Raw genomic sequence first — 16,786 nt, 5'->3', positions numbered from 1 at the left:
CGCTAAGCCCCTGTAGCACAGGACGTGCCCGCTTTTTAGCACTGTATATGCTTCTTTTGGCCTCCTAACTTCACTGAGCCCTATTATATCCCATTTAGTGCCCTCTAATTCCTCCAATAGGACTGCTAGACTCGCCTCACTAGATAGCGTTCTAGCGTTAAACGTTGCCAGGTTCATATTCCATTGGCGGCCTGTCCGGATATATGAACCTCCTATATGAACAACACAATCGAACTGGATACAAAAGATGCTAACTGTCCCAAGCATTTACGTTTTAATCCAATCCAAGCCGTTTGGTAGCCGTTCTAATCCGTTCTATCGCTCCGGACGGACTCTCCGTCCGTTCCGTGGCGTTCGTCCGTTAGCAGACGACACGGAATAATTATGAGCAGCAAAACGTCACGGCTCACGTGACAATTGACGTCATGGCATTCGTCACGGTTCAAATTGACCAATCGTGTGCGGCTCGATGGAACGGACCGCCTCCGTTCTGTTTTGGAACGCGTACAAGATCGCACCACTGATATGTCGTCTGCTCAGAGTTCATAGAGGAGGAGGGCTGCCGCGGCGGTAGGAGCGGAGGTTTCAGAAGGGGCGCGTGGCCAGCACGTGCGGGATGGTGGCGCCATCTCTTGAGCCTTCTTGTAACATCCTTCCTTTTTTGGTGATAACCTTTCAACCGACGACAAAATCCTCGAACCTCTTGGGAAGTCTTGTAATTCTTTGAGGTCTGATGGTGGTGCGGTTTGCCTGATTTGTCGCGCTGGTATCCTCTTCTGTTTGCGGTGTAGTGTCAGGCTGTTCTTGTTGGCTTTTGTCGGCAGTCGCGGAAGGTCTTGGTCTGATAAATACTCGGTTCCTTCGCAGCACGCTTTCACCAACTTGAACTTCATACGACCTTTCGTCTAGCTATTGTCCCTTTGACCCATGTCTAGCCTTTCAGTGGTCGAACTGTGACCCTTTGACCTTCGCTTAGGCTCGGCAAATCCTTGGCTTGTCTGTTGTAGTACAACGTTGCCTTTTGCCTTTTCGCCTTTCTTTTCTCGCTCACGTCGACTGTTTCAGGTTGCACCAGCTCCGATGGTGTTGGCAAAGTCGTTCTTGTGCGGCGACTCATGAGTAATTGCACTGGACTAGCGTCGAGTCCTTGCAGCGGAGTGTTTCTGTAATCAAGAAACTCCATTTCTGGATCTGAGTGGCTGTCTTCTGCTTTCTTGAGCAGCATTTTTGCCGTTTTTACGGCTGATTCAGCCAGTGGCGTAGCAACAGGGGGGGCTGGGGAGCCGTGGGCCCCGGGTGCAAGGGGCCAATGGGGGGGGGGTGTCATATACGTCTGAAGACACCCCTCTTTCCCAAGGCTACACCCAGGGGAGGGGGTGACAGAAGCCCTATGGGCCCCGGGTACCAGACGACCTAGCTACGCCACTCATAGAGTTACTATACTGACTCTAGAGGACAAGCTACCCATAGGGCCCATGCATTAAAATCGGGAACCTCAAGAGCGCAGCCATGTTGCTACGCGCCGCGGTTGCCAGCCCCTGAGACGCTTGCTGGACTTGGCGACAGTAATCAGTTTTAATCTGGCAACGGATAGCTTGCAGCGCAGAGAGAACGCGAGTGGGTGTGGTGGTGTGGTTGACGTTGGTCCTGCAACTGGCAGTTATGCAACCAAAGGATGATCCTGTTTAAAGTTCCGGCGGTATGTGGCTTTCAATGATCACGCACCAGTGAAAATACCGTATAGCTGTTAAGGCTTCCCTGTTCGCTGTCGCAAGCTTCACTCGACGGGGTTACGAGCTCGAAGCCGTGCACGGTCCGCAGATTCCGCGTTGGCGTTCCGTACCCGCGGGCGCGGTATATTGCAGAAGTCGCGGAGCGCTTTTTTCGTTACGGGTTCCTTTCCCCTCGTGACGACAGATCGGTTTCTTTACAAGTACTGACCCCGGGGCACACGTAACCGACAAACGGAGAGCACCTGCGATTAAAGCAGGCGACGCAGAATCACTAGGGCACCCCCAGGGGCAGTGGGGTGGATCGAAGCTGAAGCAGTGTGGTCCGCGGGTTGGGGCCACCGAGGCCTAAGCGTGCCAGGAAATCTTCGCATACATAATTGGCTGTATGCGCGGACAGCCGATCTCATAACCCCTTGGCACGCGCAGCGGTGTCTCGCAAGGTCGAAGTGCTTAAGTCAAAGACAGCTGCGCCCATTATCTTTTGTATCGGTGCAGTGAGCACAATGAACCAGCAGAAGGATGCTGGGAGTCGGGTGCAGTCGCGAATGCGAGTGATATGGCACATATAGCTCGCGTCAGCAGGCCGCGTATGTAGCTCATGCTGCTTGGTTATATAGCGACCCCGATATTGCTCAAATAATGCCAGTCAGATGTATGAACTGTACGCTTAATACGTCTTTTGCGGTACCTTAAACGAATGTGTCAAAAGGACGTTTTCGTTTGTTACGTTTGTTCATGACGCGTCTATGCGACCCCCCCCCCCTGTTTTTTTTAATATATATGTGCATATAATCCCTTCCCATGACGGATCGAACTGTTAAAATTGTCACCTTGTCAATAAAAAATAACTGCCATACACATTACCATAATGAACACAATTCCATGACGAGATCGACTTTTTTTTCCTGTGACACTGAGAAATGTAGGTAAAACATAATTTCTTTATTTCTCCGGAAAGCATTGGCCTTTTGTACACGTGGATATCACAAGCTTAATTCAGTGAGTAATGCAGCTGTTACAACATAAATTGCGACATTGAGGGCTATGCAAGAGATACATAATGAAAGGTGAAAAACACAGAGGGAAGCTCGAAAATATGCTCTGCGCTGCAAAGTATAACATATATTCTCTATATGTACCTTATATCTTAAGGAAAGCAATCTATCAATGTCTCATTTACCATCAAGATTATTATCAAGCTTATTATCAGCATATGTACAACAAGAATCTGTTAGCCAACCAAACATATGGTGCTTGCACTTCAGCTGGGCGCGTAGTATAGCACAACTGCAGAATAACTTGTATCGTACCATTTATGTTGTAGAACAATATCCAAATATACTACAGCAACACTACACATGATAATAATTTGAAATTGCTCAGTGTATGTTTGAAATAAATATACTAGATAAGAAGTAGAACAAATAAAAGAAGCAACATGCTTTATATAACATTATGCAAAAATGAATGACTAAGCATATGATAATGCCAAGTACTTCCTAGCCAACATCTCATTGAAAAAGTAAAGATATACGAAATACAGTATATTTATAATCAACGAGATTATTCGATGTAAAAAAGAACTGTTGCACACAATTGTTCTCATTCCATTCACCATAGTCTGTTTTGTGTTAACATTATGTAAACTTTTGCTTAGTTAAAAGATTTCTTTTACATAATATCTTTGTGACCATATTTGTTGAGTATAGCGGTTGAACCAATATGCACCAAGCTAAATGGGAGTGTATAATTTGTGTGACTGCAGTCAATACATCACCCAGACCAGCAATGCTATTTCAATGCTCAAGAATGCTTCATCAGAGGGCAGTTTGAATGGCATATATTAAACCACCTAGAAAAGCAAGTCGTATGCCTTGTACATAGAAACCATGGCAGAATATAAGGGCTAGGCACCAGTGGGCAAAAAGGAACGCATTGTCCTATTTCTTTTCATTCGGTAGCTTGCTGCACCACCTATCTCTTTGGTATGAGAGAACAGGGTCTTCCTGTTGCCTCTGCGGAGGGCGTATTTTATAGGAGTTCCCCAACTTGCAAAAAAAAAGTACATTTTGGCTGATGAGCAGGTGTGTATACATTACGTTCTGAGAGCGCAACAATAATGCCAGCTACTATTGGAATGGCATACTTTCTGTAATCATCACCATGGTTCTCACTGCACATCTGTTGGATTCACAGTTTTCTCATACCACACTGACAAAGTAATGTAGGAAACAGTTAGAGCACACTTTTTCTCAACAACGGGATTCGCATATGTCACTCTTCCCTCTATTAGCTTGCTGCTGAAAGAGGTCACACTTGCACAGCCTAATAAGCTAATAAGCATGAACCAGGCGAGAAGAAAAACGATTGACATATAAAACCACATATTTTTTATTGGTATATGGCTAGATGGTATCCATTGTCTCCTTCTGCATTCGCGACTTATGCACTGAAGTGCTTTCCATGTTACAGGACCAACAACCTCAACTTTCAGCATGGACGCTATGGATTTCTTAAAAGTTCTTCAATAATATTATCTGTTTAGGTTGCTGTTTTTCTTCCTCCACAAGGTTTAGTGCTTCCCTAAAAGTGCACAGACAACATAATTTTGTAGATGATAAGGGATATCGAAGCGAGTAGCCATCCTTTCTTTATTTGTAATCTAAGCTCTTTTTTCCCCATTCCGCTGAGACAAGCTGAATAAAAGCATAGTGGATGCAAATACTAAGAGCTTCGATCTTGCTCTAAAAATCACGTCGAAGGTGTGCTGGTCACTTGCATAAACCATATATAGTGTAAAAAATCAGGCACAATGAAATTATATAATACACATCAGTAAGTCTGAAAAATAGCATGCTCATTTTGTACTTTCTTATATTACAAGTGCAGTACTTTTCACAAGCAAATACAACTGCAGGTTCTTCTTTTCCCCTTCTCAAAGTGAAATTTATAGGTTCTAAGTTTTGAAGTCAATGCACATTATCTTAAAATTTTACACTGGTGCTTTCTCACACTTTCAATATATATAGATTTTATTCACAGGCACATTTACAGACATTCCTTCAAGTTGCTCCTTAATGTTTTTTCCCCATTTTTCTCAGTCTGACTTACTCGAAAAACCAGCAGCAACCATTAGATTGTCATATGCCAAGTGTTTCAATGAGGACTGTAATGCTTTAAAAAGGGGCAGTAGTGATAAAAAGTTACTTTTTAAATTACGCAAAAATTTGTGGCATCTTCAATTCTTATTTTCCTCTTGCTGGGTTATCTCTTGCATGAAATAATTATCATAAGGAGAGAGACGCAGGCTCCCTGCATTTGCAGTTGTCATAAGCTGAAATGGAGTTAAAGAATTGAGAAATAGTAGGCCCATTAGCCTACTTCCAGTATTATACAAAATATTCGCCAAGGAAATCTCCAATAGCATAAGGGCAACACTAGACTACAGTGAACCAAGGGAACAGGCTGGTTTCAGGAAGGGATATTCTACAATGGATCGCATCCATCTCATCAATGAGGTAATCGAGCAATCTGAAGAGTACAATCAGCCTCTCTATGTGGCTTTCATAGATCACGAAAAGGCATTTAATTCAGTAGAGATACCAGCAGTCATCAAGGCATTGCGTAATCAAGGAGTACAGGACGCTTACGTAAATATCTTAGAAAATGTCTACAGAGGGTTCACAAATAATACATAATTTGGCATGAATTTATGTCTACAAGTTGCAATTGTAACATATGAAGAAGAATATTCTTTAGAAAAGTATTGCAGATCCATAGCTACTGCACTTTAAAACGTGCAGAGCGAGACTTCAATTGCTGCACTACCTGCGCAGCTTCCAGAACTTTATCTGCTGTGTATAAAACGGATTATAGTTGCATTGAAGTTACTATTAGTAGTACCTGAGCATGGCATCTACTGGTGCTGGAACAGTATTTGCTTTGTGAGCAGTGCTCGCACATAAGTGCCCCTTGAGTGTTCTGTCACCCTTTTTGCCTGCTCTCTGAGGCGAAGTATGCAGTATGTCCTTAGCATCAGTTTAATCAATCCAATTACATGTTCAGGGTTGTCTCTGTAATGTTCAACGCTTGATAAGGTCCTTTCATGCATCTCACAAAACTGGCGGAATGATAGTAGGACCAGCCGCTGTATCGTCATTTTTCTAACATTGGCCAAATTATTACGAAAGACATGTTCTGCAGTGTGAAGGACATGGTGCACCAGAGCAGATGGCATGATCAATCCCCCATTATTTCTAATGAAAATCAGTACACTAGTGATGTTGTCCTTGACAAGTAAATCGGTGCAAGTAGAGCATGTTACACGTTTTGCCACTGCTCTGACAATGAAGCCTCCAACATACTGCACAACCTCACTACTGAAATTTGTAAGGCCATAGCTGAGGTTTCCATAGTCATGGTCAGCTACCTCAAGAATAATACATGCCTCTGGTGAAAGGGACTCGTCACTCTCCTCATCCCGGCTCCGCTGCATCCTCTGATGTGGCACTGTCATCAGGCCCTCAAGATCTGGAGCGACATTTCCCGTTTTCACTGGTGTTACATCAGCATGAATGAGGAGGCTGCGATAAGCATATCGAAACTGCATGGCAGAAGGATTGTTGTTCCACCCTCCTCAATGGCGCACACAACTGAAAAACATTTCCAGGTGATCTTGGCTCAGGCGGTATGTGCAAATGTAGCTGCAAGAAAGAGAATATCACAATTTTATTGCACATTGAAAGTAATTTAATTTCCATGGGTACCTAATTGTCACAGTTCACATACGTGACCTATGCTTTATAAGATGAATATAACCTGGAAATGATAACTTATGTTGCAGCAACAACAGGGGCTATATCTCACAGCTGTTCTATTGAATTGTTTTCTTATGCTGTTGTGCTAGGCAGCAGATGCCAGTGATGAAGGACTAGCTGTCGTGGGGGCAAGCATCTTTCCTTGCTGTTGTGTGAGAGGGCGTCAATGCAAGTGCTTGCCTGATTTTGGTTGTGTGAACTTGACTGATTAATTGCAATTAAAATTTTGTCCATAAAGTATTAATCTATTAATTAGAAGGTCATTTGATCAATCGTCCATCCCTAACAAATTGCTGTAACAGGTGCACCATATCAATCCTATGGTTGCAGGTGCGGCGTCACCAAGTGCAATGACTTGAGCAGCCAAATTTAGTTAACTGTGCTTTATTCTTGCTGCATATAGAGCGTACATTTGTGACATTTCATTTCCTAACATATGTCTGATTGTGCACTGACCATTTACTTCAGGGAAAAGTGGAAGTTGCAGACTTACCTACACAGTGCCGACTTGAAAAGCCTGTCTGCAAGTTCAGCTACACTCTTTAAGGTGAATGCCAAACTGATTATTGACATTCGTCTCCCAGATGTACAGGCTAGGTCTCCAGATGGTAGTCGCAAGGCCATCAGATGGGTGGAAAGATCTAGCATAGTTTTTTTCTGGTGGTGAATTGTCGTTGCTCGAAGTGGAGCTTTGAACCCCAATGCTCTTGGTCTCTAGGAGTTCAGGATGTCAAATAATCTAGAAAAGGCAAATTGTTAGTTGAATGTAGCATAGGCTTGCATTATGAATCAACGATCGACGTCAGCAACAAACTTTGATGTTCCCTCAGACCCCTTAAACTGCTGCAAGTTTAGTTGCCGTGCTAGCTCCAGGCTTCTGCTGACCGACCAACTGAATGTTTGTGCAGCCAGCCGGACTTTCATTATCTGCTGATAATATTCAATATGGGCCCTTCTGAGCTTGTTGGCTGCTCGAAGGCCTTCGGCTTCTTGAAGGTCTTGAAGGTTTTCAATGTAGCCCCATTCAATTTTCTGTAAAATAGAATTTATATATTAGACTTCACAATAGTTCACCAGATACATTATGCATACCCCGTATTTGGCGCTTTGCAGAACTTTCTTGTCTCCAAGAAGATTTCTGAGCAGTTTGAGGCCATGTGCTGCATCAAATACAATTGACACTTCTTTTGATGGCTCCACAGGGTGGGTGAAGGATGTCTTGAAGGAGTTGCTGCTGGTCTCATGGACACGGCAGCCCAGCAGTTTTGCCATTGCAACATTTGCAGCAAGGGCATCACAAACGATGGCAACTACATCGAGTGAACATTCGGTGAGCTGAACAATGGCCTCCATAATAATGTTCTTTAGCACTTCTCCACTGAATCCGTTATTAAGAAAGTAAGCAAATGGCATTTTCCACGGGGAAGCAACTCCCACTGCCATCAAAACAAGTGCGTCTCCAGCTAGGCTTGTGTCATCTGTATCAATCGGGGTCTGGGCATTGCCCAAGTCAACGTAGCCTATCAGCCGACCACTTGCAGTGTCAACATCACACTTCTTTCTTATGCTCATGCCATCTACCATCACACAGCAGAGTTTCTCCCTTCCACTCTTTTCTTCGAAGGATATCTTCAAGTGTTCAAGGGCTTCGTGGGTAAACCCTGGCCAAGCATCAACTACTTTCAGCCATGTGCGGATTGTCTGTTTGCTAGGCATGGAGAATATGCTTGACTTGAGACGTAATTGTAGGCACTGGGTGAATGGTAGTACAACTTTATTGCAAACTTGCGAAGTTTTTCACTGTAGCGCCTTCGACCTCGTGCTCGGCTGATGTTGGTGCTCCAATTTTTAATTAGTTCCTTCGGTAGCTCACCAAATGACTCCAGTACCAGCTCCCCATCAGGAGAGAGCAGCTGCTTTTCTTTCATCTCACTGATAAGTCCCTTAAGGGTTGCTATTTTCTCTCTTTCTTTTTAAGGTTATGTTTTGTTCTTATCAGCTTTCGTCGTGTTTCAGACAGTGTCTTGCTTGTGTCCAGAAGCTTTGTCCTTGGTGATTGCAAAGTTGAATACATGTGATCGTCACTCCTTTCGAGGTGCTGGGAAGGTGCTGCTGTCTGTAATGAAAGAGGTTTCACCAGTATAGATATACGTGCAACATTTGGAATGTTGGACATCTAACATTGTGTTTGCACTATACAGCTAATATTACAAGCTAAATTGCTGTTGCAAGGATAAATACTACATATCAGAGAATGTGTTGTAATGAGAGTACTGCATAAAGCTACAGTATTTTCAACGGAAGCCTACCTGCAGGTTCTGTGAAATTTTCACATACAGTTGCAGCATAATAGATTTAAAAAAGAAGCGAGCACTGTCAGCCCCAGTGCCATTGCTTCTTGCCTCTTACCTGCATGTGCCTGCGCGGCGTCCTTGTTGGGGGACGTTCCACAAGGGAGCGGCCGCGACGAGGTGTAGGAGTCATCTGAGAGAAAGAGCATCGCTTACATGGAGAAGTGGCTTTTTTCATTGCCTGTGGCTTACCTTCAAATGCCTCCTTGGCGACATGGGTGACAAGCCCGCTGCCAAGGCGCTTGCTTGAGGTGTGCTGGCAGCCTAAGCATAAGCAAAAGAAAGAAATTAGGTGAATATCAGCACCACTGCCATTGCTTCTTGCATCTTACCTGCATGTGCCTGCGTGGCGTTCTTGTTGATGGACTGTCCGCAAGGGAGCTGCCGCGACGAGGCGTAGGAGTCATCTGAGAGAAAGAACATCGCTTACATGGAGAAGTGGCTGTTTTCATTGCCTGTGGCTTACCTTCAAATGCCTCCTTGGCGACATGGGTGACAAGCCCGCTGCCAAGGCGCTTGCTTGAGGTGTGCTGGCAGCCTAAGCATAAGCAAAGAAAAGAAATTAGGTGAATGTCAGCACCACTGCCATTGCTTCTTGCATCTTACCTGCATGTGCCTGCGTGGCGTTCTTGTTGATGGACTGTCCGCAAGGGAGCTGCCGCGACGAGGCGTAGGAGTCATCTGAGAGAAAGAACATCGCTTACATGGAGAAGTGGCTGTTTTCATTGCCTGTGGCTTACCTTCAAATGCCTCCTTGGCGACATGGGTGACAAGCCCGCTGCCAAGGCGCTTGCTTGAGGTGTGCTGGCAGCCTAAGCATAAGCAAAAGAAAGAAATTAGGTGAATGTCAGCACCACTGCCATTGCTTCTTGCATCTTACCTGCATGTGCCTGCGTGGCGTTCTTGTTGATGGACTGTCCGCAAGGGAGCTGCCGCGACGAGGCGTAGGAGTCATCTGAGAGAAAGAACATCGCTTACATGGAGAAGTGGCTGTTTTCATTGCCTGTGGCTTACCTTCAAATGCCTCCTTGGCGACATGGGTGACAAGCCCGCTGCCAAGGCGCTTGCTTGAGGTGTGCTGGCAGCCTAAGCATAAGCAAAAGAAAGAAATTAGGTGAATGTCAGCACCACTGCCATTGCTTCTTGCCTCTTACCTGTATGTGCCTGCGCGGCGTCCTTGTTGGGGGACGTTCCACAAGGGAGCGGCCGCGACGAGGTGTAGGAGTCATCTGAGAGAAAGAGCATCGATTACATGGAGAAGTGGCTGTTTTCATTGTCTGTGGCTTACCTTCAAATGCCTCCTTGGCGACATGGGTGACAAGCCCGCTGCCAAGGCGCTTGCTTGAGGTGTGCTGGCAGCCTAAGCATAAGCAAAAGAAAGAAATTAGGTGAATGTCAGCACCACTGCCATTGCTTCTTGCATCTTACCTGCGTGTGCCTGCGTGGCGTTCTTGTTGATGGACTGTCCGCAAGGGAGCTGCCGCGACGAGGCGTAGGAGTCATCTGAGAGAAAGAACATCGCTTACATGGAGAAGTGGCTGTTTTCATTGCCTGTGGCTTACCCTCAAACGCTTCCTTGGTGATATGGGTGACAAGCCCGCTGCCAAAGAGCTTGCTTTAGGCGTGCTGGCTGCCTAAGCATAAGCAAAAGAAATCAATTGGGTGAATGTCAGCACCACTGCCATTGCTTCTGGCATCTTACCTGCATGTGCCTGCGCGGCGTCCTTGTTGGTGGACTGTCCACAAGGGAGCTGCCGCGACGAGGCGTAGGAGTCATCTGAGAGAAAGAGCATCGCTTACATGGAGAAGTGGCTGTTTTCATTGCCTGTGGCTTACCCTCAAACGCTTCCTTGGTGATATGGGTGACAAGCCCGCTGCCAAAGAGCTTGCTTTAGGCGTGCTGGCTGCCTAAGCATAAGCAAAAGAAATCAATTGGGTGAATGTCAGCACCACTGCCATTGCTTCTTGCATCTTACCTGCATGTGCCTGCGTGGCGTTCTTGTTGATGGACTGTCCGCAAGGGAGCTGCCGCGACGAGGCGTAGGAGTCATCTGAGAGAAAGAACATCGCTTACATGGAGAAGTGGCTGTTTTCATTGCCTGTGGCTTACCCTCAAACGCTTCCTTGGTGATATGGGTGACAAGCCCGCTGCCAAAGAGCTTGCTTTAGGCGTGCTAGCTGCCTAAGCATAAGCAAAAGAAATCAATTGGGTGAATGTCAGCACCACTGCCATTGCTTCTGGCATCTTACCTGCATGTGCCTGCGCGGCGTCCTTGTTGGTGGACTGTCCACAAGGGAGCTGCCGCGACGAGGCGTAGGAGTCATCTGAGAGAAAGAGCATCGCTTACATGGAGAAGTGGCTGTTTTCATTGCCTGTGGCTTACCCTCAAACGCTTCCTTGGTGATATGGGTGACAAGCCCGCTGCCAAAGAGCTTGCTTTAGGCGTGCTGGCTGCCTAAGCATAAGCAAAAGAAATCAATTGGGTGAATGTCAGCACCACTGCCATTGCTTCTTGCATCTTACCTGCATGTGCCTGCGTGGCGTTCTTGTTGATGGACTGTCCGCAAGGGAGCTGCCGCGACGAGGCGTAGGAGTCATCTGAGAGAAAGAACATCGCTTACATGGAGAAGTGGCTGTTTTCATTGCCTGTGGCTTACCCTCAAACGCTTCCTTGGTGATATGGGTGACAAGCCCGCTGCCAAAGAGCTTGCTTTAGGCGTGCTGGCTGCCTAAGCATAAGCAAAAGAAATCAATTGGGTGAATGTCAGCACCACTGCCATTGCTTCTGGCATCTTACCTGCATGTGCCTGCGCGGCGTCCTTGTTGGTGGACTGTCCACAAGGGAGCTGCCGCGACGAGGCGTAGGAGTCATCTGAGAGAAAGAGCATCGCTTACATGGAGAAGTGGCTGTTTTCATTGCCTGTGGCTTACCCTCAAATGCCTCCTTGGCGACATGGGTGACAAGCTCGCTGCCAAGGCGCTTGCTTGAGGCGTGCTGGCTGCCTAAGCACGAGCAAAAGAACGAAATTTGGTGAACGTCAGCACCACTGCCATTGCTTCTTGCATCTTACCTGCATGTGCCTGCGTGGCGTTCTTGCTGATGGACTGTCCGCAAGGGAGCTGCCGCGACGAGGCGTAGGAGTCATCTGAGAGAAAGAACATCGCTTACATGGAGAAGTGGCTGTTTTCATTGCCTGTGGCTTACCTTCAAATGCTTCCTTGGCGACATGGGTGACAAGCCCGCTGCCAAGGCGCTTGCTTGAGGTGTGCTGGCTGCCTAAGCACAAGCAAAAGAAAGAAATTAGGTGAATGTCAGCACCACTGCCATTGCTTCTTGCATCTTACCTGCATGTGCCTGCGCGGCGTCCTTGTTGGTGGACTTTCTACAAGGGAGCTGCCGCGACGAGGCGTAGGAGTCATCTGAGAGAAAGAACATCGCTTACATGGAGAAGTGGCTGTTTTCATTGCCTGTGGCTTACCCTCAAACGCTTCCTTGGTGATATGGGTGACAAGCCCGCTGCCAAGGCGCTTGCTTGAGGCGTGCTGGCTGCCTAAGCATAAGCAAAAGAAATAAATTGGGTGAATGTCAGCACCACTGCCATTGCTTCTAGCATCTTACCTGCATGTGCCTGCGCGGCGTCCTTGTTGGTGGACTGTCCGCAAGGGAGCTGCCGCGACGAGGCGTAGGAGTCATCTGAGAGAAAGAACATCGCTTACATGGAGAAGTGGCTGTTTTCATTGCCTGTGGCTTACCCTCAAACGCTTCCTTGGTGATATGGGTGACAAGCCCGCTGCCAAGGCGCTTGCTTGAGGCGTGCTGGCTGCCTAAGCATAAGCAAAAGAAAGAAATTAGGTGAATGTCAGCACCACTGCCATTGCTTCTTGCATCTTACCTGCATGTGCCTGCGCGGCGTCCTTGTTGGTGGACTTTCTACAAGGGAGCTGCCGCGACGAGGCGTAGGAGTCATCTGAGAGAAAGAACATCGCTTACATGGAGAAGTGGCTGTTTTCATTGCCTGTGGCTTACCCTCAAACGCTTCCTTGGTGATATGGGTGACAAGCCCGCTGCCAAGGCGCTTGCTTGAGGCGTGCTGGCTGCCTAAGCATAAGCAAAAGAAATAAATTGGGTGAATGTCAGCACCACTGCCATTGCTTCTAGCATCTTACCTGCATGTGCCTGCGCGGCGTCCTTGTTGGTGGACTGTCCGCAAGGGAGCTGCCGCGACGAGGCGTAGGAGTCATCTGAGAGAAAGAACATCGCTTACATGGAGAAGTGGCTGTTTTCATTGCCTGTGGCTTACCCTCAAACGCTTCCTTGGTGATATGGGTGACAAGCCCGCTGCCAAGGCGCTTGCTTGAGGTGTGCTGGCTGCCTAAGCACAAGCAAAAGAAAGAAATTAGGTGAATGTCAGCACCACTGCCATTGCTTCTTGCATCTTACCTGCATGTGCCTGCGCGGCGTCCTTGTTGGTGGACTTTCTACAAGGGAGCTGCCGCGACGAGGCGTAGGAGTCATCTGAGAGAAAGAACATCGCTTACATGGAGAAGTGGCGGTTTTCATTGCCTGTGGCTTACCCTCAAACGCTTCCTTGGTGATATGGGTGACAAGCCCGCTGCCAAGGCGCTTGCTTGAGGCGTGCTGGCTGCCTAAGCATAAGCAAAAGAAATAAATTGGGTGAATGTCAGCACCACTGCCATTGCTTCTAGCATCTTACCTGCATGTGCCTGCGCGGCGTCCTTGTTGGTGGACTGTCCGCAAGGGAGCTGCCGCGACGAGGCGTAGGAGTCATCTGAGAGAAAGAACATCGCTTACATGGAGAAGTGGCTGTTTTCATTGCCTGTGGCTTACCCTCAAACGCTTCCTTGGTGATATGGGTGACAAGCCCGCTGCCAAAGAGCTTGCTTTAGGCGTGCTGGCTGCCTAAGCACGAGCAAAAGAAAGAAATTTGGTGAACGTCAGCACCACTGCCATTGCTTCTGGCATCTTACCTGCATGTGCCTGCGCGGCGTCCTTGTTGATGGACTGTCCGCAAGGGAGCTGCCGCGACGAGGCGTAGGAGTCATCTGAGAGAAAGAACATCGCATACATGGAGAAGTGGCTGTTTTCATTGCCTGTGGCTTACCCTCAAACGCTTCCTTGGTGATATGGGTGACAAGCCCGCTGCCAAAGAGCTTGCTTGAGGCGTGCTGGCTGCCTAAGCATAAGCAAAAGAAATCAATTGGGTGAATGTCAGCACCACTGCCATTGCTTCTTGCATCTTACCTGCATGTGCCTGCGTGGCGTTCTTGCTGATGGACTGTCCGCAAGGGAGCTGCCGCGACGAGGCGTAGGAGTCATCTGAGAGAAAGAACATCGCATACATGGAGAAGTGGCTGTTTTCATTGCCTGTGGCTTACCCTCAAACGCTTCCTTGGTGATATGGGTGACAAGCCCGCTGCCAAAGAGCTTGCTTGAGGCGTGCTGGCTGCCTAAGCATAAGCAAAAGAAAGAAATTTGGTGAATGTCAGCACCACTGCCATTGCTTCTTGCATCTTACCTGCATGTGCCTGCGTGGCGTTCTTGCTGATGGACTGTCCGCAAGGGAGCTGCCGCGACGAGGCGTAGGAGTCATCTGAGAGAAAGAACATCGCATACATGGAGAAGTGGCTGTTTTCATTGCCTGTGGCTTACCCTCAAACGCTTCCTTGGTGATATGGGTGACAAGCCCGCTGCCAAAGAGCTTGCTTTAGGCGTGCTGGCTGCCTAAGCATAAGCAAAAGAAAGAAATTTGGTGAATGTCAGCACCACTGCCATTGCTTCTGGTATCTTACCTGCATGTGCCTGCGCGGCGTCCTTGTTGGTGGACTGTCCGCAAGGGAGCTGCCGCGACGAGGCGTAGGAGTCATCTGAGAGAAAGAACATCGCATACATGGAGAAGTGGCTGTTTTCATTGCCTGTGGCTTACCCTCAAACGCTTCCTTGGTGATATGGGTGACAAGCCCGCTGCCAAAGAGCTTGCTTGAGGCGTGCTGGCTGCCTAAGCATAAGCAAAAGAAATCAATTGGGTGAATGTCAGCACCACTGCCATTGCTTCTTGCATCTTACCTGCATGTGCCTGCGTGGCGTTCTTGCTGATGGACTGTCCGCAAGGGAGCTGCCGCGACGAGGCGTAGGAGTCATCTGAGAGAAAGAACATCGCATACATGGAGAAGTGGCTGTTTTCATTGCCTGTGGCTTACCCTCAAACGCTTCCTTGGTGATATGGGTGACAAGCCCGCTGCCAAAGAGCTTGCTTTAGGCGTGCTGGCTGCCTAAGCATAAGCAAAAGAAATCAATTGGGTGAATGTCAGCACCACTGCCATTGCTTCTGGCATCTTACCTGCATGTGCCTGCGCGGCGTCCTTGTTGGTGGACTTTCTACAAGGGAGCTGCCGCGGCGAGGTGTAGGAGTCATCTGAGAGAAAGAACATCGCATACATGGAGAAGTGGCTGTTTTCATTGCCTGTGGCTTACCCTCAAACGCTTCCTTGGTGATATGGGTGACAAGCCCGCTGCCAAAGAGCTTGCTTTAGGCGTGCTGGCTGCCTAAGCATAAGCAAAAGAAATCAATTGGGTGAATGTCAGCACCACTGCCATTGCTTCTTGCATCTTACCTGCATGTGCCTGCGCGGCGTCCTTGTTGGTGGACTTTCTACAAGGGAGCTGCCGCGGCGAGGTGTAGGAGTCATCTGAGAGAAAGCGCATCGCTTACATGGAGAAGTGACTGTTTTCATTGCCTGTGGCTTACCCTCAAATGCCTCCTTGGTGACACACCCGCAGCCAATGTGGTTGCTGGGGGCGTGCTGGCTGCCTAAGCATAAGCAAAAGAAAGAAATTGGGTGAATGTCAGCACCAGTGCAATTGCTTTTTGCCTCTTACCTGCATGTGCCTGCGCGGCGTCCTTGTTGGTGGACTTTCCGCAAGGGAGCTGTGGTGGCGAGGTGTAGGTATCGTCTAAGTGAGAAGAAAAGCGCATTAAAATAGGGAACTGTGGAAATAAATGCAGTTTTTATGTATGCTTGCACTGTTCTTGCCTAAAGGTTTTCAAGAATACACCAGCACTCTAACTGATTTTTGCTTTTTATCTGCAGGTGCTGCTGTGAGATCCTTGGTATGGCTGTGTGCAGCACTGTAACACTTGGTGGAAGCACTTGAAGTGGCAGCGAAAAATAGTAGCAGTTATCCTTGTCTGCATCACTATTCGTGCAAAGCCTCCCTCATCTATGTGGCACGTACCATAGCTTTAAATTGAATTCTTCCTTTATTGTTTCACAAGGTGTCTGATATGTACAGATGTGATCTATATCTTTATTCACCCTAGTGTAAAGTGAGCATCATTAAATTGTTCCTTTTTATGCGTGGCTTATTTTTGGTTTCTTTCTGAATTTATCACACAGCTCCCATAATGCTAAATTGACTCCATGTCACAACAGTCATCAACTTTCATTTCGCAAAAAAACAAATTTCCAGACCCATTGTGCACATTCCCATTACTCGCATAATCTCATTGTAATCTACCTAAATGACTTGCTTGACCTCCATTATAGAGTCTTGCATTTTAATTGAAATACCATTCTTTCTTTAAACAAAATCATTGGATACTTCTCGTAATTTCTGTACCATGCACCTCCAATACTGTGCATTCACTGTTCTTGCTTATTGTTTCTGACAACAAATGTCTTTAATTTAGAGCTTAAATTTTACCTTTGGTGCACACAGAAGGGCTTGTCATTGTATGTCAACCCCATAACAACAGGGAAATATATTTCACTCAACATTTGCAAAGATCTAACAGAAGATTGATTAATGCAGCGTGCAGTGCGATTAGACTGAATGAGCCACAAAATAATTCATCCCATTTGTTA

The 16,786-nt window shown here is 47.2% G+C and overlaps 1 long non-coding RNA gene across 2 annotated transcripts; it reads left to right on the top strand.

Annotated features, from left to right (window-relative positions):
* The first annotated feature begins 1,615 nt into the window (after positions 1-1,615).
* Positions 1,616-16,232, top strand: LOC135905205 (uncharacterized). Of its 2 annotated transcripts, XR_010565350.2 has the most exons (4): positions 1,640-1,699; positions 7,019-7,097; positions 7,753-7,880; positions 16,013-16,232. It is a non-coding gene; the product is annotated as an uncharacterized lncRNA (long non-coding RNA). The 2 variants fall into 2 exon arrangements; XR_011512546.1 differs by lacking the exon at positions 7,019-7,097 and having other exon boundaries at positions 1,616-1,699.
* The last annotated feature ends 554 nt before the right edge of the window (positions 16,233-16,786 follow it).

This window comes from Dermacentor albipictus, chromosome 3 (genome assembly GCF_038994185.2).
Source record: "Dermacentor albipictus isolate Rhodes 1998 colony chromosome 3, USDA_Dalb.pri_finalv2, whole genome shotgun sequence".
NCBI lineage: Eukaryota > Metazoa > Arthropoda > Arachnida > Ixodida > Ixodidae > Dermacentor > Dermacentor albipictus.
Note: the sequence above shows the minus strand (reverse complement) of the source record. Positions and strands in the feature narration are given on the sequence as shown.